We start from the raw sequence: 27,255 nt of genomic DNA, 5'->3' as shown, positions 1-27,255 counted from the left end.
TTAAGTTGGCTCTATCGATTTGAGTAATTCACTTTTTCAAAATGCTGAGAAAGGAATACAAAAAGCTACTGCTAAACTTTGTTAAAACAAGTCAAAATACGTTTCTATTTAAATCCTCCGGTAGCCTAAAATGTCATTAAACTATAATATTTAATACGAAAAGAAGTTTGTTCAATAGGCAAGCAAAATTAGCAGGTGCGCGCACCGACTGATTTCCTGCTCTGACTCCCATTACCAAAACTCAAAATTCTTCCTCATTTGGGAAGAAACCAGCCTGAAACCTTGAACAGAGACTGTTAACATCTAATGGAAGCCATTGGAATTGCAATCTGGGAGCTGGATTTGGATATGACCCTAAACATTCCATTGGAAGAGCATTGGCTCTCCCCAAAAATATACAGGGTTGGTTTTCCTTTGGATTATCTCCTACCATATCTATTGTGTTATAGTCTCATACATTATTTTAACATTTCTACAAAATTCAAAGTGTTTTCTATTCAATGGTACCAATTATATGCATATCCTGGCTGAGTAACAGGCAGTTTACTTTGGGAACGCCAGTCAGGCGGAAATTCAGAAAAAAGGACCTAGCCTTAAGACGTTTTAACGACCGTTCCACAGGTGCATGTTCATTAATTGTTCATGGATCATTGAACAAGCATGGGAAACCGTGTTTAAACCCTTTACAATGAAGATCTGTGAGGTTATTTGGATTCTTACAAATTATCTTTGAAAGCCAGGGTCCCTAAAAAAGGACGTTTACATACATATATGTCAGAACGGCATTGGGCTAAGATGCAGTGGCATCGTATAGAGTACAGTATATTTATATGAGATGGGTATCGCAATATTTGCAAACAATTAAAGTGACTAAGATACCGTAGAATAGCATAGAGTACAGTTTACACATATGAGGTGATTAATGCAAGATACAGAGACATTATTAATTATGTAGCTAGTGTTTAATTTCCTTAAAGTGGCCAGTTATTCCTAGTCTATGTCTATCGGCAGCAGCCTCTGATGTGCTGGAGATGGCTGTTTAACAGTCGGTGGTGTAGTATAGAATACAATACAGTATATACACATGAAATGGGTGATGCGATATGTAGACACAATTTAAAAGTGACTGAGATATCTTAGAAAAGTGTTGTGTACGGTTTATACATATGAGATGAGTAATGATAGATAAGGGAACATTATTAAAGTGGCTACTGGTCCATTTCTAAAAGGGGCCCGTGATTCCTAATCTATGTCTTTAGGCAGCTGTCTCTAATGTGCCAGTCATGGCTGTTTTGCAGTCTGGTGGCCTTGAGATCGAAGCTGTTTTTCACTCTTGATCCCATCTTTGATGCACCTGTACTGACCTCGTCTTCTGGATGATAACATGGTGAACAGGCAGTGGCTCGGGTGGTTGATGTCCTTGATGATCTTTTTGGCCTTCCTATGGCATCGGGTGCTGTAGGTGTCTAGGAGGATGGGAGGTTTGCCCCTGGTAATGCGTTGGGCAGACCGCACCACCCTCTGGAAAGCTTTGCAGTTGTGGGTGGTGCAGTCACCACACCAGGCGGTGATAAAGGTTTGTGAGGGTTTTAGGTGTTAAGCCACATTTCTTTAGCCTCCCAAGATTGAAGAAGCGCTGTTGCACCTTCTTCACCACACTGTCTGTGTGGGTGGACTATTTCAGTTATTCAGTGATGTGTAAGCCGAGAAACTTGAAGCTTTCCATCTTCTCCACTGTGGTCCCATCGATGTGGATATGGGGGTGTGCCCTCTGCTGTTTCTTGAAGTCCACGATCATCTCCTTAGTTTTGTTGACGTTAAGTGAGAGGTTATTTTCCTGGCACCACACTCCCAGAGCCCTCACCTCCTCCCTGTAGGCTGTCTCATCTTGTGTTGGTAATCAATCAAATTTCAATCAAATGTATTTATATTTATTTATTTACATCAGCCGATGTCACAAAGTGCTATATAGAAACCCAGCCTAAAACCACAAACAGTAGGCAATGCAGATGTAGAAGCACGGTGGCTAGGAAAACCCCCCTAGAAAGGCAGGAACCGAGAAAGAAAGCTAGAGAGGAACCAGGGTTTTGGGGGGCGGCCTGTCCTCTTCTGGCTGTGCCAGGTGGAGATTATAACACGACATGGCCAAGATGTTCAAACGTTCATAGATGACCAGCAGGGTCAAATAATAATAATCACAGTGTTTGTAGAGGGTGCAACAGGTCAGCACCTCAGAAGTGAATGTCAGTTGGCTTTTCATAGCTGATCATTCAGAGTTGGACACAGCAGGTGCGGTAGAGAGAGAAAACAGCAGGTCTGGGACAGGTAGCACGTCCGGTGAACAGGTCCGTGTTCCATAGCCACAGACAGACCAGTTGAAACTGGAGCAGCAGGAATACCAGGTGGACTGGGGACAGCAAGGAGTCATCCGGTCAGGTAGTATTGAGGCATGGCCCTAGGGATCTGGTCCTCCGAGAGAAGACAGAAAAGAGAGAAAGTGAGAGAGTTAGAAGGAGCATACTTAAATTCACACAAGACACTGGATAACACAGGAGAAATATTCCAGATATAACAGACTGACCCTAGCCCCCCGACACAAACTATTGCAGCATAAATACAGAAGGCTGAGACAAGAGGGGTCGGGAGACACTGTGGCCCCGTTCGACGATACCCCCGGACAGGGCCAACGAGGCAGGATATAACCCCACCCACTTTGCTAAAGCACACCCCCCCCACCACTAGAGGGATATCTTCAAACCACCAACTTACTACCCTGAGACAAGGCCGAGTATTAGCCCATGAAGATCTACCCCACGGCACAAACCCGAGGGGGGCGTCAACCCGGACGGGAAGATTATGTCAGTGACTCAACCCACTCAAGTGACGCACCCCTCCTAGGGAAGGCATGGAAGAGCAACAGTAAGCCAGTGACTCAGCCCCCATAATAGGGTTAGAGGCAGAGATCAAGCCTACTACTGTTGTGTCATCTGCAAACTTGACTGAGTTGGAGGTGTGCTAGGCTATGCAGTCACGGGTGAACAGGGAGTAGAGGATGGGGCTGAGCCCCAGTGTTGAGGATCAGCGAAGAGGTGATGTTGTTTCCTACCTTCACCACCTGGGGACGACCCATCAGGAAGTCCAGGACCCAGTTGCACAGAGCGGGGTTCAAACCCAGGGCCTTGAGCTCGATGATGAGCTTGGAGGGTACTATGGTGTTGAATGCTGAGTTAATATCAATGAACAGCATTCTTACTTGTGTGCAGTGTGTGGGCGATTGCATTGTCTGTGGATCTATTGGGGCGGTAAGCAAATTGAAGTGGGTCTAGGGTGGCAGGTGAGGTGGAGGTGATATGATCCTTGACTAGTCTCGCAAAGCCCTTCATGATGACAGAGGTGAGTGCTACGCAACGATATTAATTTAGTTCAATTACCTTTGCTTTCTTAGGTACAGGAACAATGGTGGCCATCTTGAAGCATGTGGGGACAACAGACTGGGATAGTGAGAGATTTAATATACCTGTGAACACACCAGCCAGTTGGTCTGCGATACTTCCCAATTGCACTGTAGGTGTAATGCTCCGGGTATCGTGGGTGTGGAGTCAAATGCAGGAGACAGAGTTCAATGCTGTGCGTCTTTACTAGTACCAACGCACCACAGGGTGCTCACAAAAGTAACGTTCCCAAACACAGGGAAAAAGTACAATAGAAAAAATCACGACTAGGCACTAAGCACGTACCTCTACAACAGAGCCGAAGGTTTACAATGAAATAATCCCGCACAACAACCAGGCGGGCCGGCTGTCTAATAAAGACAAACTAATTAAACATGAACAGGTGCTACCACTAAACATACAAGGAGGGGAGGAAAACAATCAGTGGCAGCTAATAGGCCGGTGATGACGACCGCCGAGCGCCACCCGCCCGGGAAGGGGAAACACCCTAGGTCGGACTCGTGACAGTACCCCCCTCTGACGCGCGGCTCCCGCAGCGCGCCGACACCGGCCTCGAGGTCGCCCCGGAGGACGAGGTGCAGGGCGATCCGGATGGAGGCAATGGAAATCCCTCAACATGGATGGATCCAAGATGTCCCCCACCGGTACCCAGCACCTCTCCTCCGGACCGTACCCCTCCCAGTCCACGAGGTACTGCAGGCCCCTCACCCAGCGTCTTGAGTCCAGAATGGCCCGGATCGTGTACTCTCGGGGTGATAACCGGAGGTCAGGCTGATAGAGACCCCCAAGCGTTCCATGAACGCTCTCCATACCCGAGATGTGAATTGGGGGCCCCGATCAGAAACGATGTCCTCCGGCACCCCGTAGTGCCGAAAGACATGGGTAAATAATGCCTCCGCAGTCTGCAGGGCTGTAGGGATACCGGGCAACGGGAGGAGACGGCAGGACTTAGAAAACCGATCCACAATCACTAGAACCGCGGTGTTCCCCTGAGACGGCGGGAGATCGGTCAGGAAATCTATGGACAGATGTGACCATGGCCGCTGTGGAACGGGGAGGGGTTGTAGCTTCCCTCTAGGAAGGTGCCTAGGAGCCTTACTCTGAGCGCACACTGAGCAAGAGGAGACATAACCCTTAACGTCCTTAACCAACGTAGGCCACCAATACCTCCCCTGAAGGCTCCCCACTGTCCTCGTCACCCCAGGGTGACCCGAGGAGGGTAGGACGTGAGCCCACCGAATCAGTTTGTCCCGAACACCAAGCGGCACGTACCTTCGCCCCGCTGGTCACTGAGGAGGCGCGGGTTCAGCCCGTAACGCCCGCTCGATGTCCGAGTCCACCTCCCATACCACTGGGGCTACCAGCTTTGAGGCGGGAAGGATGGGAGTAGGTTCGGTGGACCCATCCTCGGTGTCATAAAGGCGGGACAGTGCGTCTGCCTTCACGTTCTGGGAGCCCGGTCTATAAGACAAAGTAAACCGGAACCGGGTGAAGAATATGGCCCACCTTGCCTGACGTGGGTTAAGTCTCCTAGCTGCCCGAATATACTCCAGATTCTGGTGGTCGGTCCAGATGAGAAAAGGGTGCTTAGCCCCCTCAAGCCAGTGTCTCCACACCTTCAGAGCTCTAACCACCGCTAGCAACTCCCGGTCCCCCACATCATAGTTACGCTCCGCTGGGCTGAGCTTCCTTGAGAAGAAAGCGCAGGGGCGGAGTTTTGGTGGCGTACCCGAGCGCTGTGATAGCACGGCACCCACCCCAGCCTCGGACGCGTCCACCTCCACTATGAATGCTAGAGAGGGGTCCGGATGCGCCAACACGGGCGCATCAGTGAACAGCGCCTTCAACTTGTTGAATGCTCTGTCCGCCTCTGCTGACCACTGCAACCGCACTGGGCCCCCTTCAGCAGTGAGGTAATGGGAGCCGCTATCTGGCCAAAACCCCGGATAAACCTCCGGTAGTAGTTGGCAAAACCCAAAAACCGCTGCACCTCCTTTACCGTGGTTGGAGTCGGCCAATTACGCACGGCCCTAATGCGGTCACCCTCCATCACCACCCCGAGGTGGAAATGCGATATCCCAGAAAAGAGACAGCTCGTTTAGAGAACACGCATTTCTCAGCCTTGACGTATAGGTCATGCTCCAGCAGTCTACCAAGCACTTTGCGCACCAGAGACACATGCGCGGTGTGAGTGGCCGAGTAGATCAGAATGTCATCGATATAAACAACCACTCCCTGCCCGCACAGGTCCCTGAGAATCTCGTCTACAAAGGATTGGAAAACGGCTGGAGCATTCTTTAACCCATACGGCATGACGAGGTACTCATAGTGGCCGGATGTAGTACTAAATGCGGTTTTCCACTCGTCTCCCTTCCGAATACGCACCAGACTATACGCGCTCCTGAGATCCAGTTTTGTGAAGAACTGCGCTCCGTGGAACGATTCCACCGCCGTAGCGATGAGAGGTAGAGGGTAACTATACCCCACTGTGATGGCGTTTAGACCTCTATAATCGATACACGGACGCAAACCTCCCTCCTTTTTCCTCACAAAAAAGAAACTCGAGGAGACGGGTGAAATGGAGGGCCGAATGTACCCCTGTCCCAGCGACTCCGTGACATATGTCTCCATTGCCAACGTTTCCTCCTGGGACAGCGGGTACACGTGACTCTTGGGAAGCGCAGCGTCCACCTGGAGATCTATCATACAATCCCTTCCCGGTCGATAAGGTGGTAATTTAGTCGCTTTCACTTTACTGAAAGCGATTGCCAAACCGGCATACTCGGGGGAATGCACACCGTGGAACCCTGGTCTGGACTCTCCACCGACGTGGCACCGATGGAAACTCCCAAACACCTTCCAGAACACTCCTCTGACCACCCCTGGAGAACCCCTGTCTCCATGAAATTTTAGGATTGTGCCGGGCCAACCAGGGAGTCCCCAGCACCACTGGAAACGCAGGCGAATCAATAATTAAGAAACTGATACGCTCCCTATGATTCCCCAGCATCACCATGTCCAGTGGGACCGTGGTCTCCCTGACCATCCCTGACCCTAATGGCCGGCTATATAGGGAGTGCACGGGGAAAGGAGAATCTATCGGCACCAGCGGAACCCCTAACTTAAGGGCGAGTCGCGATCCATAAAGTTCCCACCTGAATCGACTAGCGCCCTATGCTGGGAAGAGGGAAAAAGTGAAGGAAAGAGATTAAGACAAACATATGGCCAACAAGGGGTTCTAGGTGAGTTTGATGCTGACTCACCTGGGGTGACCGAGAAGCGTTCCGCCTGCCATCTCTACTCCCAGACAGACCCCCCCAGCACCGATCAGACGTGTGCCCTCTCCGACCACAGTTGGTGCAGGGAAGGCCACCTCCTCCGGTACCCCTCGGCGTAGCCCCTCCCAACTCCATGGGAATGGGAGCGGAGGGGCTGGGTGGTGGAACGCATAGAACCCTCTCTGAACGCCCGCGGGCAGCCAGCAGATTATCCAGTCGAATGGACATGTCGATCAGCTGATCCAGTGACAGAGTGGTGTCCCGACACGCTAACTCCCGGCGGACGTCCTCTCGGAGACTACACCTGTAGTGGTCCATAAGGGCCCTGTCGTTCCACCCAGATCCTGCTGCCAAGGTCCGGAACTCCAGCGCGTAATCCTGGGCGCTCCTCTTCTCCTGCCTGAGATGAAATAGTCGTTCTCCCACCGCTCGGCCGTCTAGAGGGTGATCAAACACGGCACGGAAGCGGCAGGAAAACTCTGTGTAGTGCTCCGCGCTGAGTCTGGGCCATTCCAGACTGCGTTCGCCCACTCCAGAGCACGACCCGTGAGGCAGGAGATGAAGACACTCACCCTCTCTGCTCCTGAGGGAGTGGGTCTGATGGTGGCCAGGTATAGCTCCAGCTGAAGCAGAAACCCCTGGCAACCCGCCGTCGCTCCATCATAAGCCCTCGGTAGCGTCAGACGGATGGTGCAGGAGTCGGGAGATGGGGAGTCCGGAACCGTGGGTGCCGAAGGTGGAGAGAGGAGACCACTCCTCTCCCATCTTTCCATTCTCTCCATCACTTGATCCATCGCGGATCCGATCCGATGGAGGACGGTAGTGTGGTGGAGAACCCGTTCCTCCATCGATGGGAGAGGGTTGGCTGCTGCTCCTGCTGACTCCATCAATCTGATAGGTGCGGGATTCTGTAATGCTCCGGGTGTCGTGGGTGTGGAGTCAAATGCAGGAGACAGAGTTCAATGCTGTGCGTCTTTACTAGCACCAATGCACCACAGGGTGCTCACAAAAGTAACGTTCCCAAACACAGGGGAAAAAGTACAATAGAAAAAAATCACGACTAGGCACTAAGCACGTACCTCTACAACAGAGCCGAAGGTTTACAATGAAATAATCCCGCACAACAACCAGGCGGCCGGCTGTCTAATAAAGACAAACTAATTAAACATGAACAGGTGCTACCACTAAACATACAAGGAGGGGGAGGAAAAACAATCAGTGTTTCCCTCCCCGGGAAGGGGAAACACCCTCGGTCGGACTCGTGACAGTAGGTACGTTTTTCCTATGGCAGAATACAATTATTGAGGAGGTCAGGTCACCATGTACAAGTAATGTGGCATTTAGAAGCCACTTTCCTCTGTGGATGTAGAGGGAAAATAATGATGTTTTTGTTGTGCAGACCAAAGATGCTAGAATCGTATTTTCTTGCCCACAACCTTGCGCGTGACCTCGGTATACTGCATTGTTACATTGTCACAACACAAATCACAGTTCTCCATTATAAAAGCAAAGCTTCGAACTTTACCTTCACAGAGGAGTGCTCCATGACTTGCATGCCGAGATTCCTGCGGTGGGTGTGACCTCACTGGAGAAGGCTGGGCAAATATGCCATCAGGGTTTTGAGCATGCAGCCTTTGGGGAGGGTCGCCACAATGCTGGATGGATGCTTTTCTCCAGAGAGTATTTAACGAGGCAAGTCAGTTTAAGAACAAATTCTTATTTTCAATGACGGCCTCGGAACAGTGCGTTACGTAACTGCCTGTATCACGTGTTAACTGAATGTTTACTTTAGCCTGTTGCAATAGGCCTAGAAGAAGCATTCTGCATGTGAGCTTGGATTATTGGCAAACTCCGGGAGAACAGAATGAGTTTGGCAACTTTTGGGTCGGCCATGTGTACAGATGGATTTTTCAGAAATGTCTGTAGTCTAATATTTATTTCAACATCAAATCAAATAAACGACCCCTCATGTATTTTATGGTTTTCTTGCCGGCAGTTGTTGCGATTACAATTGGATCACGTAGGCTTTTGTCAATATTTTGTGAACAATTTGCATCTGGCCCTTTGCTCATCTGAAACTGTTTACACGCTATACCTAAATATTAGCCATTCTCTCTTATCCAAGGCTGTGAAGGATCTGAATGTACCAAAACCATAGAGGTATTGACCAGAGCGGTAGACTCTGGGAAAACGATCCAGCAGAACGCTGATTACCTGAACCAGTTCAAAGAGATGAACTCTCCTGCTGGGGACAGAAAACAGTGTGATGCGGGCTTGGTCTTACCCTTCGTCGGCCTCACTGGAAGTAAGTTGGACATGAATTGCGTAACATTACTGATATCAACCTACATGGCCTCCATAATAAACTCACTGCATGGTTCAGGTAATCAGCGTTCTGCTGGATCGTTTTCCCAGAGTCTACCGCTCTGGTCAATACCTCTATGGTTTTGGTACATTCAGATCCTTCACAGCCTTGGATAAGAGAGAATGGCTAATATTTAGGTATAGCGTGTAAACAGTTTCAGATGAGCAAAGGGCCAGATGCAAATTGTTCACAAAATATTGACAAAAGCCTACGTGATCCAATTGTAATCGCAACAACTGCCGGCAAGAAAACCATAAAATACATGAGGGGTCGTTTATTTGATTTGATGTTGAAATAAATATTAGACTACAGACATTTCTGAAAAATCCATCTGTACACATGGCCGACCCAAAAAGTTGCCAAACTCATTCTGTTCTCCCGGAGTTTGCCAATAATCCAAGCTCACATGCAGAATGCTTCTTCTAGGCCTATTGCAACAGGCTAAAGTAAACATTCAGTTAACACGTGATACAGGCAGTTACGTAACGCACTGTTCCGAGGCCGTCATTGAAAATAAGAATTTGTTCTTAAACTGACTTGCCTCGTTAAATACTCTCTGGAGAAAAGCATCCATCCAGCATTGTGGCGACCCTCCCCAAAGGCTGCATGCTCAAAACCCTGATGGCATATTTGCCCAGCCTTCTCCAGTGAGGTCACACCCACCGCAGGAATCTCGGCATGCAAGTCATGGAGCGCTCCTCTGTGAAGGTAAAGTTCGAAGCTTTGCTTTTTATAATGGAGAACTGTGATTTGTGTTGTGACAATGTAACAATGCAGTATACCGAGGTCACGCGCAAGGTTGTGGGCAAGAAAATACGATTCTAGCATCTTTGGTCTGCACAACAAAAACATCATTATTTTCCCTCTACATCCACAGAGGAAAGTGGCTTCTAAATGCCACATTACTTGTACATGGTGACCTGACCTCCTCAATAATTGTATTCTGCCATAGGAAAAACGTACCTACTGTCACGAGTCCGACCGAGGGTGTTTCCCCTTCCCGGGGAGGGGGAAACACTGATTGTTTTTCCTCCCCCTCCTTGTATGTTTAGTGGTAGCACCTGTTCATGTTTAATTAGTTTGTCTTTATTAGACAGCCGGCCCGCCTGGTTGTTGTGCGGGATTATTTCATTGTAAACCTTCGGCTCTGTTGTAGAGGTACATGCTTAGTGCCTAGTCGTGATTTTTTTCTATTGTACTTTTTCCCCTGTGTTTGGGAACGTTACTTTTGTGAGCACCCTGTGGTGCATTGGTGCTAGTAAAGACGCACAGCATTGAACTCTGTCTCCTGCATTTGACTCCACACCCACGACACCCGGAGCATTACAGAATCCCGCACCTATCAGATTGATGGAGTCAGCAGGAGCAGCAGCCAACCCTCTCCCATCGATGGAGGAACGGGTTCTCCACCACACTACCGTCCTCCATCGGATCGGATCCGCGATGGATCAAGTGATGGAGAAGATGGGAGAGGAGTGGTCTCCTCTCTCCACCTTCGGCACCCACGGTTCCGGACTCCCCATCTCCCGACTCCTGCACCATCCGTCTGACGCTACCGAGGGCTTATGATGGAGCGACGGCGGGTTGCCAGGGGTTTCTGCTTCAGCTGGAGCTATACCTGGCCACCATCAGACCCACTCCCTCAGGAGCAGAGAGGGTGAGTGTCCTCATCTCCTGCCTCACGGGTCGTGCTCTGGAGTGGGCGAACGCAGTCTGGAATGGCCCAGACTCAGCGCGGGAGCACTACACAGAGTTTTCCTGCCGCTTCCGTGCCGTGTTTGATCACCCTCTAGACGGCCGAGCGGTGGGAGAGCGACTATTTCATCTCAGGCAGGAGAAGAGGAGCGCCCAGGATTACGCGCTGGAGTTCCGGACCTTGGCAGCAGGATCTGGGTGGAACGACAGGGCCCTTATGGACCACTACAGGTGTAGTCTCCGAGAGGACGTCCGCCGGGAGTTAGCGTGTCGGGACACCACTCTGTCACTGGATCAGCTGATCGACATGTCCATTCGACTGGATAATCTGCTGGCTGCCCGCGGGCGTTCAGAGAGGGTTCTATGCGTTCCACCACCCAGCCCCTCCGCTCCCATTCCCATGGAGTTGGGAGGGGCTACGCCGAGGGTACCGGAGGAGGTGGCCTTCCCTGCACCAACTGTGGTCGGAGAGGGCACACGTCTGATCGGTGCTGGGGGTCTGTCTGGGAGTAGAGATGGCAGGCGGAACGCTTCTCGGTCACCCCAGGTGAGTCAGCATCAAACTCACCTAGAACCCCTTGTTGGCCATATGTTTGTCTTAATCTCTTTCCTTCACTTTTTCCCTCTTCCCAGCATAGGGCGCTAGTCGATTCAGGTGGGAACTTTATGGATCGCGACTCGCCCTTAAGTTAGGGGTTCCGCTGGTGCCGATAGATTCTCCTTTCCCCGTGCACTCCCTATATAGCCGGCCATTAGGGTCAGGGATGGTCAGGGAGACCACGGTCCCACTGGACATGGTGATGCTGGGGAATCATAGGGAGCGTATCAGTTTCTTAATTATTGATTCGCCTGCGTTTCCAGTGGTGCTGGGGACTCCCTGGTTGGCCCGGCACAATCCTAAAATTTCATGGAGACAGGGGGTTCTCCAGGGGTGGTCAGAGGAGTGTTCTGGAAGGTGTTTGGGAGTTTCCATCGGTGCCACGTCGGTGGAGAGTCCAGACCAGGGTTCCACGGTGTGCATTCCCCCCGAGTATGCCGATTTGGCAATCGCTTTCAGTAAAGTGAAAGCGACTAAATTACCACCTTATCGACCGGGAAGGGATTGTATGATAAATCTCCAGGTGGACGCTGCGCTTCCCAAGAGTCACGTGTACCCGCTGTCCCAGGAGGAAACGTTGGCAATGGAGACATATGTCACGGAGTCGCTGGGACAGGGGTACATTCGGCCCTCCATTTCACCCGTCTCCTCGAGTTTCTTTTTGTGAGGAAAAGGAGGGAGGTTTGCGTCCGTGTATCGATTATAGAGGTCTAAACGCCATCACAGTGGGTATAGTTACCCCTCACCTCTCATCGCTACGGCGGTGGAATCGTTCCACGGAGCGGCAGTTCTTCACAAAACTGATCTCAGGAGCGCGTATAGTCTGGTGCGTATTCCGGAAGGGAGACGAGTGGAAAACCGCATTTAGTACTACATCCTCTGCCACTATGAGTGCACTCCTGGCCATGCCGTATGGGTTAAAGAATGCTCCAGCCGTTTTCCAATCCTTTGTAGACGAGATTCTCAGGGACCTGTGCGGGCAGGGAGTGGTTGTTTATATCGATGACATTCTGATCTACTCGGCCACTCACACCCCGCGCATGTGTTCCCAGCAGATTTGGTAGACTGCTGGAGCATGACCTACGCCAAGGCTGAGAAATGCGTGTTCTCTAAACGAGCTGTCTCTTTTCTGGGATATCGCATTTCCACCTCGGGGGTGGTGATGGAGGGTGACCGCATTAGGCCGTGCGTAGTGGCCGACTCCAACCACGGTAAAGGAGGTGCAGCGGTTTTTGGGTTTGCCAACTACTACCGGAGGTTTATCCGGGGTTTTGGCCAGATAGCCGGCTCCCATTACCCCTCACTGCTGAAGGGGGGCCCAGTGCGGTTGCAGTGGTCAGCAGAGGCGGACAGAGCATTCAACAAGTTGAAGGCGCTGTTCACTGATGCGCCGATGTTGGCGCATCCGGACTCCCCTCTCTAGCATTCATAGTGGAGGTGGACGCGTCCGAGGCTGGGGTGGGTGCCGTGCTATCACAGCGCTCGGGTACGCCGCTGTAACCCGCCCCTGCGCTTTCTTCTCAAGAAGCTCAGCCCAGCGGAGCGTAACTATGATGTGGGACCGGGAGTTGCTAGCGTGGTTAGAGCTCTGAAGGTGTGGAGACACTGGCTTGAGGGGGCTAGCACCCTTTTCTCATCTGGACCGACCACCAGAATCTGGAGTATATTCGGGCAGCTAGGAGACTTAACCCCGTCAGGCAAGGTGGGCCATATTCTTCACCCGGTTCCGGTTTACTTTGTCTTATAGACCGGGGCTCCCAGAACGTGAAGGCAGACGCACTGTCCCGCCTTTATGACACCGAGGGGATGGGTCCACCGAACCTACTCCCATCCTTCCCGCCTCAAAGCTGGTAGCCCCAGTGGTATGGGAGGTGGACTCGGACATCGAGCGGGCGTTACGGGCTGAACCCGCGCCTCCTCAGTGACCAGCGGGCGAAGGTACGTGCCGCTTGGTGTTCGGGACAAACTGATTCGGTGGGCTCCGTCCTACCCTCTCGGGTCACCCTGGGGTGACGAGGACAGTGGGGAGCCTTCAGGGGAGGTATTGGTGGCCTACGTTGGTTAAGGACGTTAAGGGTTATGTCTCCTCTTGCTCAGTGTGCGCTCAGAGTAAGGCTCCTAGGCACCTTCCTAGAGGGAAGCTACAACCCCCCCCGTTCCACAGCGGCCATGGTCACATCTGTCCATAGATTTCCTGGACCGATCTCCCGCCGTCTCTTCAGGGGAACACCGCGGTTCTAGTGATTGTGGATCGGTTTTCTAAGTCCTGCCGTCTCCTCCCCGTTGCCCGGTATCCCTACAGCCCTGCAGACTGCGGAGGGCATTATTTTACCCATGTCTTTCGGCACTACGGGGTGCCGGAGGACATCGTTTCTGATCGGGGCCCCCAATTCACATTCGGGTATGGAGCGTTCATGGAACGCTTGGGGGTCTCTATCAGCCCTGACCTCCGGTTATCACCCGAGAGTACACGATCCGGGCCATTCTGGACTCAAGACGCTGGGTGAGGGGCCTGCAGTACCTCGTGGACTGGGAGGGGTACGGTCCGGGAGGAGAGGTGCTGGTACCGGTGGGGACATCTTGGATCCATCCATGTTGAGGATTTCCATTGCCTCCATCCGGATCGCCCTGCACCTCGTCCTCCGGGCGACCTCGGGCCGGTGTCGGCGGCTGCGGGAGCCGCGTCAGAGGGGGTACATCACGAGTCCGACCTAGGGTGTTTCCCCTTCCCGGGCGGGTGGCGCTCGGCGGCCGTCATCACCGGCCTATTAGCTGCCACTGATTGTTTTCCTCCCCCTCCTTGTATGTTTAGTAGCACCTGTTCATGTTTAATTAGTTTGTCTTTATTAGACAGCCGGCCCGCCTGGTTGTTGTGCGGGATTATTTCATTGTAAACCTTCGGCTCTGTTGTAGAGGTACGTGCTTAGTGCCTAGTCGTGATTTTTTCTATTGTACTTTTTCCCTGTGTTTGGGAACGTTACTTTTGTGAGCACCCTGTGGTGCGTTGGTACTAGTAAAGACGCACAGCATTGAACTCTGTCTCCTGCATTTGACTCCACCCACGATACCCGGAGCATTACACCTACAGTGCAATTGGGAAGTATCGCAGACCAACTGGCTGGTGTGTTCACAGGTATATTAAATCTCTCACTATCCCAGTCTGTTGTCCCCACATGCTTCAAGATGGCCACCATTGTTCCTGTACCTAAGAAAGCAAAGGTAATTGAACTAAATTAATATCGTTGCGTAGCACTCACCTCTGTCATCATGAAGGGCTTTGCGAGACTAGTCAAGGATCATATCACCTCCACCTCACCTGCCACCTAGACCCACTTCAATTTGCTTACCGCCCCAATAGATCCACAGACAATGCAATCGCCCACACACTGCACACAAGTAAGAATGCTGTTCATTGATATTAACTCAGCATTCAACACCATAGTACCCTCCAAGCTCATCATCGAGCTACAAGGCCCTGGGTCGAACCCTGCCTCTGTGCAACTGTCCTGGACTTCCTGATGGGTCGCCCCAGGTGGTGAAGGTAGAAACAACATCACCTCTTCGCTGATCCTCAACACTGGGGCTCAGCCCCATCCTCTACTCCCTGTTCACCCTGGGACGACAGCCTGTGCACACTCCAACTCACTGAGCTGCAGATGACACAACAGTAGTAGGCTTGATCTCTGCCTCTAACCCTATTATGGGGGCTGAGTCACTGGCTTACTGTTGCTCTTCCATGCCTTCCCTAGGAGGGGTGCGTCACTTGAGTGGGTTGAGTCACTGACATAATCTTCCCGTCCGGGTTGACGCCCCCTCGGGTTTGTGCCGTGGGGTAGATCTTCATGGGCTAATACTCGGCCTTGTCTCAGGGTAGTAAGTTGGTGGTTTGAAGATATCCCTCTAGTGGTGGGGGGTGTGCTTTAGCAAAGTGGGTGGGGTTATATCCTGCCTCGTTGGCCCTGTCCGGGGTATCGTCGAACGGGGCCACAGTGTCTCCCGACCCCTCTTGTCTCAGCCTTCTGTATTTATGCTGCAATAGTTTGTGTCGGGGGGCTAGGGTCAGTCTGTTATATCTGGAATATTTCTCCTGTGTTATCCAGTGTCTTGTGTGAATTTAAGTATGCTCCTTCTAACTCTCTCACTTTCTCTCTTTTCTGTCTTCTCTCGGAGGACCAGATCCCTAGGGCCATGCCTCAATACTACCTGACCGGATGACTCCTTGCTGTCCCCAGTCCAGTCTGGTATTCCTGCTGCTCCAGTTTCAACTGGTCTGTCTGTGGCTATGGAACACGGACCTGTTCACCGACGTGCTACCTGTCCCAGACTCTGTTGTTTTCTCTCTCACTGCACCTGTTAGTCCAACTCTGAATGATCAGCCATGAAAAGCCAACTGACATTCACTTCTGAGGTGCTGACCTGTTGCACCTCACAAACACTGTGATTATTATTATTTGACCCTGCTGGTCATCTATGAACGCTGGAACATCTACATGTCGTGTTATAATCTCCACCTGGCACAGCCAGAAGAGGACAGGCCGCCTCCCCAAACCCTGGTTCCTCTCAGCTTTCTTTCTGTTCTGCCTTTCTAGGGGGGTTTCCTAGCCACCGTGTTTTCTACATCTGCATTGCCTACTGTTTGTGGTTTTAGGCTGGGTTTTATATAGCACTTTGTGACATCGGCTGATGTAAATAAATAAATATAAATACATTTGATTTGAAATTGATTGATTACCAACACAAGATGAGACAGCCTACAGGGAGGGGAGTGGGGGTGAGGGCTCTGGGAGTGTGGTGCCAGGAAAATAACCTCTCACTTAACGTCAACAAAACTAAGGAGATGATCGTGGGACTTCAAGAAACAGCAGAGGGCACACCCCCATATCCACATCGATGGGACCACAGTGGAGAAGGTGGAAAGCTTCAAGTTTCTCGGCTTACACATCACTGAATAACTGAAATAGTCCACCCACACAGACAGTGGTGAAGAAGGTGCAACAGCGCTTCTTCAATCTTTGGGAGGCTAAAGAAATGTGGCTTAACACTTCCAAACCCCACAAACCTTTATCACGCTTGGTGAGGGTGACTGCACCACCCACAACTGCAAAGCTTTCCAGAGGTGCGGCCTGCCCAACGCATTACCAGGGGCAAACCTCCCATCCTCCCTAGACACCTACAGCACCCGGGATGCCATAGGAAGGCCAAAAGATCATCAAGGACATCAACCAATTTAGCCACTGCCTGTTCACCATGTTATCATCCAGAAGACGAGGTCAGTACAGGTGCATCAAAGATGGGATCAAGAGTGAAAAACAGCTTCGATCTCAAGGCCACCAGACTGCAAAAACAGCCATGACTGGCACATTAGAGACAGCTGCCTAAAGACATAGATTAGGAATCACGGCCCTTAGAAATTGACCAGTAGCCACTTTAATAATGTCTTATCTATCATTACTCATCTCATATGTATAAACGTGACACAACACTTTTTCAAGATATCTCAGTCACTCTTTAAATTGTGTCTACATATCGCATCACCCATTTCATGTATATACCAGTCAGGTCTTTAATATCACACCAACACTGTTAAACAGCCATCTCCAGCACATCAAAGGCTGCTGCTGATAGACATAGACTAGGAATAACTGGCCACTTTAAGGAAATTAAACACTAGCTACTTAATTAATAATGTCTCTGTATCTTGCATTAATCACCTCATATGTGTAAACTGTACTCTATGCTATTCTACGGTATCTTAGTCACTTTAATTGTTTGCAAATATTGCGATACCCATCTCATATAAATATACTGTACTCTATACGATGCCACTGCATCTTAGCCCAATGCCGTTCTGACATATATGTATGTAAACGTCCTTTTTTAGGGACCCTGGCTTTCAAAGATAATTTGTAAGAATCCAAATAACCTCACAGATCTTCATTGTAAAGGGTTTAAACACGGTTTCCCATGCTTGTTCAATGATCCATGAACAATTAATGAACATGCACCTGTGGAACGGTCGTTAAAACGTCTTAAGGCTAGGGTCCTTTTTTTCTGAATTTCCGCCTGACTGGCGTTCCCAAAGTAAACTGCCTGTTACTCAGCCAGGATATGCATATAATTGGTACCATTGAATAGAAAACACTTTGAATTTTGTAGAAATGTTAAAATAATGTATGAGACTATAACACAATAGATATGGTAGGAGATAATCCAAAGGAAAACCAACCCTGTATATTTTTGGGGAGAGCCAATGCTCTTCCAATGGAATGTTTAGGGTCATATCCAAATCCAGCTCCCAGATTGCAATTCCAATGGCTTCCATTAGATGTTAACAGTCTCTGTTCAAGGTTTCAGGCTGGTTTCTTCCCAAATGAGGAAGAATTTTGAGTTTTGGTAATGGGAGTCAGAGCAGGAAATCAGTCGGTGCGCGCACCTGCTAATTTTGCTTGCCTATTGAACAAACTTCTTTTCGTATTAAATATTATAGTTTAATGACATTTTAGGCTACCGGAGGATTTAAATAGAAACGTATTTTGACTTGTTTTAACAAAGTTTAGCAGTAGCTTTTTGTATTCCTTTCTCAGCATTTTGAAAAAGTGAATTACTCAAATCGATAGAGCCAACTTAACTGAGTTTTTGGGATATAAAGAAGGTTTTTATCTAACAAAATGACTATGTATGTTGTAGCTGGGACCCTTTGGATTGCAAATTAGAGAAAGATTTTCAAAAAGTAAGATAATATTTCATCGCTATTTGTGATTTTATGAAACCTGTGCTGGTTGAAAAATATTTTGATGTGGGGTGCCATCCTCAAACAATCACATGGCATGCTTTCGCTGTATATATAGCCTATTGTAAATCAGACAATACAGTTAGGTGAACAAGACTTTAAGCTTTTAACCGATATAAGACATTTGTATGTTCCTAAATGTTTAAAATCCATAATTTTGATGATTATTTATTTGAATTGCGCACCCTCCAATTTCATTGGAATATGTGGACAGGTGTCCCGCTGGCGAAACCCGCTAGCCCTATTAAGAACGGAGACAGATTTGACCCTAACAATTACAGAGGCATTTGTGTGAAGGTTTTCTGTAGTATTATAAATGTAAGAGTTCTAAACTTCCTTAGAAAGCACCATGTCTTGAGTAAAAGCCAAATTGGATTTATACTAAAACATCGCATGACCAAACAAAAACTCAGCAAAAAAAGAAACATCCCTTTTCAGGACCCTGAATTTCAAAGATAATTTGTAAAAATCCAAATAACTTCACAGATCTTCATTGTAAAGGCTTTAAACACTGTTTCCCATGCTTGTTCAATGAACCATAAACAATTAATGAATATGCACCTGTGGAACGGTCATTAAGACACTAACAGCTTACAGACGGTAGGCAATTAAGGTCACAGTTATCAAAACCTAGGACACTAAAGAGGCCTTTCTACTGACTCTGAAAAACACCAAAAGAAAGATGCCCAGGGTCCTTGCTCATGTGAGTGAATGTGCCTTAGGCATGCTGCAAGTAGGCATGAGGACTGCAGATGTGGCCAGGGCAATGTTTGTACTGTGAGACGCCTAAGACAGCGCTACATGGAGACAGGATGGACAGTTGATCGTCCTTGCTGTGGCAGACTACCTGTAACAACACCTGCACAGGATCGGTACTTCCGAACATCACACCTGTGGGACAGGTACAGGATGGCCACAACAACATGCCCGAGTTACACCAGAAACGCACAATCCCTCCATCAGTGCTCAGACTGTCCACAATAGGCTGAGAGAGGCTGGACTGAGGGCTTGTAGGCCTGTTGTAAGGCAGGTCCTCAACAGACATCACCGGCAACAACAGTTCAACAAATCACAGTTCTCCATTATGCCAAACATACCCCTGTAAAACTGACCATCCTACCAATCCTCGACTTTGGCAATGTCACTTACAAAATAGTCTCCAACACTCTTCTCAACAAATTGGATGCAGTCTGTCACAGTGCCATCCGTTTTGTCACCAAAGCCCCATATACTACCCACCACTGTGACCTGTATGCTTTCGTTAGCTGGCCCTCGCTTCATACCCGCCACCAAACCCACTGGCTCCAGGTCATCTACAAGTCTCTGCTAGGTAAAGCCCCGCGTTATCTCAGCCCACTGGTCACCATAGCAGCACCCACCCATAGCATGCGCTCCAGTAGGTATATCTCACTGGTCACCCCCAAAGCAAATTCTTCCTTTGGCCACCTTTCCTTCCAGTTCTCTGCTGCCAATGACTGGAACGAACTGCAAAAATCACTGAAGCTGGAGACTCATATCTCCCTCACTGGCTTTAAGCGCCAGCTGTCAGAGCAGCTCACAGATCACTACATCTGTACATAGCCCATCTGTAAACAGCCCATCCAACTGCCTGATCCCCATATTGTATTTATTTATTTATCTTGCTCCTTTGCACCCCAGTATCTCTACTTGCACATTCATCTTCTGTACATTTAATATTCAAGTGTTACTCTGCTATATTGTAATTACTTCGCCACCATGGCCTATTTATTGCCTTTACCTCCCTTATACTACCTCATTTGCACACACTGTACATATACTTTTTTACTGTATTATTGACTGTATGTTTGCTTATTCCATGTGTAACTCTGTGTTGTTGTATGTGTCAAACTGCTTTGCTTTATCTTGGCCAGGTCACATTTGTAAATGAGAACTTGTTCTCAACTAGCCTACCTGGTTAACTAAAGGTGAAAAAATAAATAAATAAATAAATACAATTGATTCGATTTTGATTTGAAAGTATTGAGAACCCTTGACTTTTTCTACCATTTATTACATTACTGTCATGTTTCCGAGCCCATGCTTCGTCCATAAAACAACCCTCAGCCCCAGAGTCTATCAAGGCACTGCAGGAAGCAGCCGAACCGGTCCAGCGTAGATGGACCGACAAGGTAGTACAGGATCTTGATGGAGAGACCTGAGTAGTAGCGCTCACCAGTAGCCCTCCGCTTACTGATGAGCTCTGGCTTTACTGGACATGAAATGACAAAATGTCCAGCAGAACCGCAATAGAGGCAAAGGCAGTTGGTGATCCTCCGTTCCCTCTCCTTAGTCGAGATGCGAATACCTCCCAGCTGCATGGGCTCAGTCTCTGAGCCGGAGGGAGGAGATGGTTGAGATGCGGAGAGGGGAACACCGTTAACGCGAGCTCTCTTCCACGAGCTCGGTGACGAAGATCTACCCGTCGTTCTATGCGGATGGCGAGTGCAATCAAAGAGTCCACGCTGGAAGGAACCTCCCGGGAGAGAATCTCATCTTTAACTCAGCGTGGAGTCCCTCCAGAAAACGAGCGAGCAACGCCGGCTCGATCCAGTCACTGGAGGCAGCAAGAGTGCGAAACTCTATAGAGTAATCCGTTATGGATCGATCACCTTGACATAGGGAAGCCAGGGCCCTAGAAGCCTCCTTACCAAAAACTGAATGATCAAAAACCCGTATCATCTCCTCTTTAAAGTTCAGATAATTGTTAGAACACTCAGCTCTTGCCTCCCAGATAGCTGTGCCCCACTCCCGAGCCCGACCAGTAAGGAGTGAAATGATGTAAGCAATCCGAGCTCTCTCTTGAGTATGTGTTGGGTTGGAGAGAGAACACAATATCACACTGGGTGAGAAAGGAGCGGCACTCAGTGGGCTGCCCAGAGTAACATGGTGGGTTATTAACCCTGGGTTCCGGAGACTCTGAAGACCAGGAAGTAGCTGGTGGCACGAGACGAAGACTCTGAAACTGTCCTGAGAGGTCGGAAACCTGAGCGGCCAGGGTCTCAACGGCATGACGAGCAGCAGACAATTCCTGCTCGTGTCTGCCGAGCATTGCTCCCTGGATCTCGACGGCAGTGTTGCAAGAATCCGTAGTCGCTGGGTCCATTCTTGGTCGGATCCTTCTGTTATGCTGGTGAATGAGGACCCAAAAGCGACTTAACGGAAACAGAGTCTTTATTCACGTCTTAAACAAAAGCGATAATCCTAATGCAAAAACAGAAAAACTGAAATCCACTCGTCAGTAGAGTGGACTGACTGGAGACGTGACCACAGACTGCAGGTCGCTTCGGGAAGGCACCGGCCGTAGCAGACATTGACACCTGCTCACACGCAGCATCTGAAGAAGGCAAAACACGACAGGGCGGAACAAGGACACAGAACAGCGAACATCAAGCAAGGATCCGACAAGGACAGAAGCGGAAAACAGAGGGAGAAATAGGAACTCTAATCAGAGGGCAAAATAGGGGACAGGTGTGAAAAGAGTAAATGAGGTAGTTAGGAGAATGAGGAACAGCTGGGAGCAGGAACGGAACGATAGAGAGAGAGAACGAAAGAGGGAGAGAGGGAGGGGGAGAGAGGGATAGAAAGAGGGAAAGAACCTAATAAGACCAGCAGAGGGAAACGAATAGAAGGGAAGCACAGAGACAAGACATGATAACCAATGACAAAACATGACAATTACAGCCTAAAATGGATTAAATTAAGAAAACCATTTAATCAATCTACACACAATACCCCATAATGACAAAGAGAAAACAAGTTTCTAGAAATGTTTAGAAGTGTATTAAAAATCTAAACAGAAATACCTTTTTAACATACATAAGATTCAGATCCTTTGCTATGTGACTCGAAATTGAGTTCAGGTGCATCCTGTTTCCATTGATCATCCTTGAGATGATTCTGCAACTTGATTGGAGTCCATCTGTGGTAAATTCAATTTATTGGAAATTATTTGGAAAGGCACATACCTGTCCATATTAGATCCCACAGTTGACAGTGCATGTCATAGCAAAAACCAAGCCATGAGGTCGAAGTAATTGTTCGAAGAGCTCAGAGACTGGGTTGTGTCAAGGCACAAATCTGGGGAAGTGTACCAAAACATTTCTGCAGAATTGAAGGTCCCCAAGTACACATTGGCCTCAAATAAATTTTGAACCACAAAAACCCTACCTAGAGCTGGCCAGCAGGCCAATCTGAGCAATTGGGGGAGAAGGGCCTTGGTCAGGGAGGTGACTCTGACAGAGCTCCAGACTTCTTCTGTGAAGATGTTAGAACCTTCCAGAAGAACAACCATCTCTGCAGCACTCCACCAATCAGGCCTTTATGGTGAGTGGCCAGACGGAAGCCATTCCTCAGTAAAAGGCACATGACAGCCCACTTAGAGTTTGTCAAAAGGCACCCAAAGACTCTCAGACCATGAGAACCAAGATTCTCTGGTCTGATGAAACCAAGTTTGAACTCTTTGGCCTATTTGTCAAGCATTACGTCTGGCACCATCCCTGTGGTGAAGCATGGTATTGGCAGCATCATGCTGTGGGTATGTTTTTCAATGGCAGGGACCAGTAGACTAGTCAGGATCGAGGGAAGGATGAACAGAGCAATGTACAGAGAGATCCTTGATGAAAATCTGCTCTAGAGTGCTAAGCACATCAGACTGGGGCGAAGGTTATCCTTCCAACAGGACAACAATCCTAAACACACAGCCAAGACAACGCAGGAGTGGCTTATTTTTATTTTACCTTTATTTTTTCTAGGCAAGTCAGTTAAGAACAAATTCTTATTTTTAATGACGGCCTAGGAACAGTGGGTTAACTGCCTGTTCAGGGGCAGAACAACAGACTTGTACCTTGTCAGCTCGGGGATTCAAACTTGCAAACTTTCGGTTACTAGTCCAATGCTCTAACCACTAGGCTACCCTACCGCCCCAATATCCTTGAGTGGCCCAGCCAGAGCCCGGACTTAAACCGAATAGAACATCTCTGGAGAGACCTGAAAATAGCTTTGCAGCGACACTCCCCATCCAACCTGATAGAGCTTGAGAGGATCTGCAGAGAAGAATGGGATAAACTCCCCAAATACTGGTGTGCCAAGGCTCAAGTCTGTAATTACTGCTTAAGGTGCATCAACAAAGTACTTAGTAGGGTCTGAATACTTACAGAGGCTAGAAAAAGTATGTTAACCCTTTGGAATTACCTGTATTTCTGTATAAATTGGTCATGCTTTGTAAGTAGGAAAACCTGCTAAATCGGTAGTGTCTCAAATACTTGTTCTCCCCACTGTAGGACTTCTGAGATCTCTTTTCGTTCAAGGCATGGTTCACATCAGGCAATGCTTCATGTGAATAGCAAACTCACATTTTGTACGTGTTTTTTACATTGCAGGGCTACTCTAAACAACGTCTCCAATCTCGTCTCATTGTTTGGACTCCTGACTCCAATTATATTTTGGAGAAGTCATTAGCCTCGGGGTTCACATACTTTTTCCAACCTACACTGTGAATGTTTAAATGATGCATTCAATATAGACAAGAAAATTACAACAATCCGTGTGTTATTAGTTTAATCATACTGTGTTTGTCTATTGTTGTGACTGCGAGGAAGATCAGATCACATTTTTTGACCAATTTATGCAGATATCCAGGTATTTCCAAAGGGTTCGCACATTGAAAACTACTGAGAAACATTCAGTTGTGCTCAGTGTTTCAGACAGAATAGTGTTTGTCTACACTCCTAAAAATAAATGTGCAAGTTGGAACCAAATAAAATTATTGAGAGAGATGCCATAGAGCAGGTATTCCCGAACAGGGGTGAGCGTACCCCTGGGGAGGCCGTCGGGGTACGCCAAATAAAAATGTGATTCACATTTATTTTCGTCACATTTTCAAAGGATATTTTTAAAGTACTGGACAGCTTTGTGACATCAAATGGACTTTGGTGGTCAAGATGTGTTGGTATCTGTACTGGTGGTGCAAAAGCTATGACAGGAAGACATATTGAAGTGGTAACGCAGGTGCAAGCAGTTGCTCCCAACGCCACTTGGGTACACTGCAGCATCCACCAAGAGGCTCGTGCTGCCAAACTAATGCCTGACAGCTTGAAATACTTTTTGGACACTACAGTGAAAATGATTAACTTTGTTTTAAAGCAAGGCCCTTCTGTATGTTGTAAAGCTTTTATCAAGGGGCAAAGTATTGTTGCGTTTAAAAAAAATCAAGAGACGAGCTTAAAGTTATCTTTACTGACCATCATTTTCACTTGTCTGACTGCTTGCATGATGATGAGTTTCTCACACGACTGGCCTATCTGGGTGAAGTGTTTTCTCGCCTGAATGATCTGAATCTAGGATTATAGGGACTCTCCGCAACTATATTCAATGTGAGGGAGAAAATTGAGGCTATTATTAAGAAGTTGGAGCTCTTCTCTGTCTGCATTAACAAGGACGACACAGGTCTTTCCATCATTGTATGATTGTTTTGTGTGCAAATAAACTCAAGCTTACAGACAATGTCAAATGTGATTTAGCGAAGCACCTGAGTGAGTTGGGTGAGGAATTACGAAAGGTACGTTCCGAAACGGATGACAAACAACTGGATTCATTATCCGTTTCATGCCCTGCCTCCAGCCCACTTACCAATATCTGTTCAAGAGAACCTCATCGAAATTGCAACAAGCGGTTCTGTGAAAATTGAATTTAATCAGAAGCCACTGTCAGATTTCTGGATTGGGCTGCGCTCATAGTATCCTGCCTTGGCAAATCACGCTGTTAATACACTGATGCCCTTTGCAACCACGTACCAATGTGAGAGTGGATTCTCGGCCCTCACTAGCTTGAAAACTAAATACAGACACAGACTGTGTGTGGAAAATTATTTAAGAATGAGACTCTCCAATACAGTCTAACGTTGCAGAGTTACGTGCATTCTTTCAAGCACACCCTTCTCATTAACCTGTGGTGAGTTATTCACAAGGTTTGATGAACAAATACGGTTTTATATGTAAGATGGCTAAATAAAGAGCAAAATTCTAGATTATTATTATGTTATTTTTTGTGCCCTGGTCCTATAAGAGCTATTTGTCACTTCCCCCAAGCCAGGTTGTGACAAAAACTCACACTCATTCTTATGTTTAATAAATGTATCATATAGTGTGTGTGTGGCAGGCTTACAATGACAACAAAAAACAACATTTTAGAGTGCACTCACGCTGGTGCTAGAGAGGGTATGCAGCTGGAGGTTGAAGGTATGAAGGGGTACGTGACAATAAAACGTTTGGGAACCACTGCCCTATGGCATTGCTCTCAAGAACCCTATTTGGTTCCAACTTGCAGTTGGATCTAGTTCTTGCCAGGAAGGAAGGGAGGGTGGGATACTCCGCCACCCAGTGACACAGGAATGACATCACCCCTGGCACATTTTTTTCCAGTGAGATGCTAAACATGATGCTGCCAGTGTGAAGTTTCCTCTAGGTACAGGCCTAGGATCAGCTTCCCCTTCCCAATCTTAATCGTCACCATAAGTGGGAACATTTTTAAACTGGCAGTCTACTTTATTTACTTTATTTTCACTAGTGGGGGTCACAAAATTACCTCTCAATTGTTTTTTTATCTTGTTGAGCTGTAAATGCCAATAAACCTGCCTTATCTTTATTTTGGATCATTTGTTGTCTACATTACTTGTGTCCCAAATGGCACCCTATTCCTTATTTAGTGCACTACATTTGTCCAGAGCCCTTTAGGACCTAGTCAAAAGTGGTGCACTATACCATTTTTGATTCAGTCATTGTGTGGTTGGTCTGTAATTGTTTTGTTAAAATTCCACCGGCATACAGTATATTGTCTGAGAACATCTGCTTGCTTCTTTAACAGACATCTCGGTAAATAACAAGCAGAGTGAAATATTCAAACTGTTATGCAATTATTATCCTGGAGATAAGGTTATTGGTGTATGACTACCTGCAGTAAGGCTGGCTATTATCTGATGCAGCTCTCACACAGCCACATGCCAGGGTTGCATCCCAAATGGCACCTTATTCCCTGTTTAGTGTACAGCCAGGTTGCTCAAGATCCACTGCGAAATTTGACGTCCGTCCAGGTAAGCAGGACGTCAGTGGCCTCATTTATAACCGTTGTGTAAATTTAACACTAATTATCTGCAAGCGGCATTTCTGAAAAGAATGTTTCCCATTAGAAATCAAACCTGTCATAAAACTCTGATAACACTGATAACTCCTTTTCATTTACAGCAACAACCTGTGGAATAGTTACGAGGGAGAGGAGTGGGGATGAGGCCCACTGAACTGCGAAACTTAATCAAATGTCTTTGGAGGTTTTGGCAGAATATTTTCTTCTGCAGTGACTTTGGCTGTTTCTGACCATTTCTGAAATACAAAAAAGCTAATTGTCGGGACCTGTAAACAAATCGATTGAATGAAATAATAAGTTTTGCATTCACTTTTCCAAATCTATAGGCTGCACTGCCCACGAATTATAAAACATTGTCTACTCTATAATCAAATGGAAATATACGTAGGCCTACGTACAGTGGTATCCTACACGCTTCAATGCAAAAGATCAACTGTCTGTTCACCTGTTAAATTCTACTATATGTTATAAACCACGCTCCTTGTTGTATGACTATTTCAGGAATAACAAGAACTCACTGCGGCCAGAAAAGTTGAGGAATTTATTTCTGGCAATGGTTATGATTTACTGTGTATGTATTATGTTAAGAAATTAATCTATTCAAGAAATTTGACATTACAGTATTCAGATGTAGTAGCCTACAAACAATGGAAGTCACCAGAAATGGTTAATCATCTGTTCAACTGTTAACTGCACTTCGGATCAGATTGAATAGAGCAAAATACTTGAAATAGCCTATCTGTTTACTACTGTGAAGTCTGTCCAATTAAATGAGAGTTGGGACGAATGGAAGCTTATCCTAACTTGTTGTAGGGCCTGTAGCCATTTTGCAAGTATGAAAGCCATCAGTCAGAAAGGTGAGCAAATGATTCAGCACTGATCATGGAAATGAAATAAACAAGAGGAAATATATGTCTATT

Source organism: Oncorhynchus gorbuscha, linkage group LG11 (assembly GCF_021184085.1).
Source record: "Oncorhynchus gorbuscha isolate QuinsamMale2020 ecotype Even-year linkage group LG11, OgorEven_v1.0, whole genome shotgun sequence".
NCBI lineage: Eukaryota > Metazoa > Chordata > Actinopteri > Salmoniformes > Salmonidae > Oncorhynchus > Oncorhynchus gorbuscha.
The sequence above is the reverse complement of the archived record's forward strand: the minus strand, read 5'-3'. Positions refer to the sequence as shown.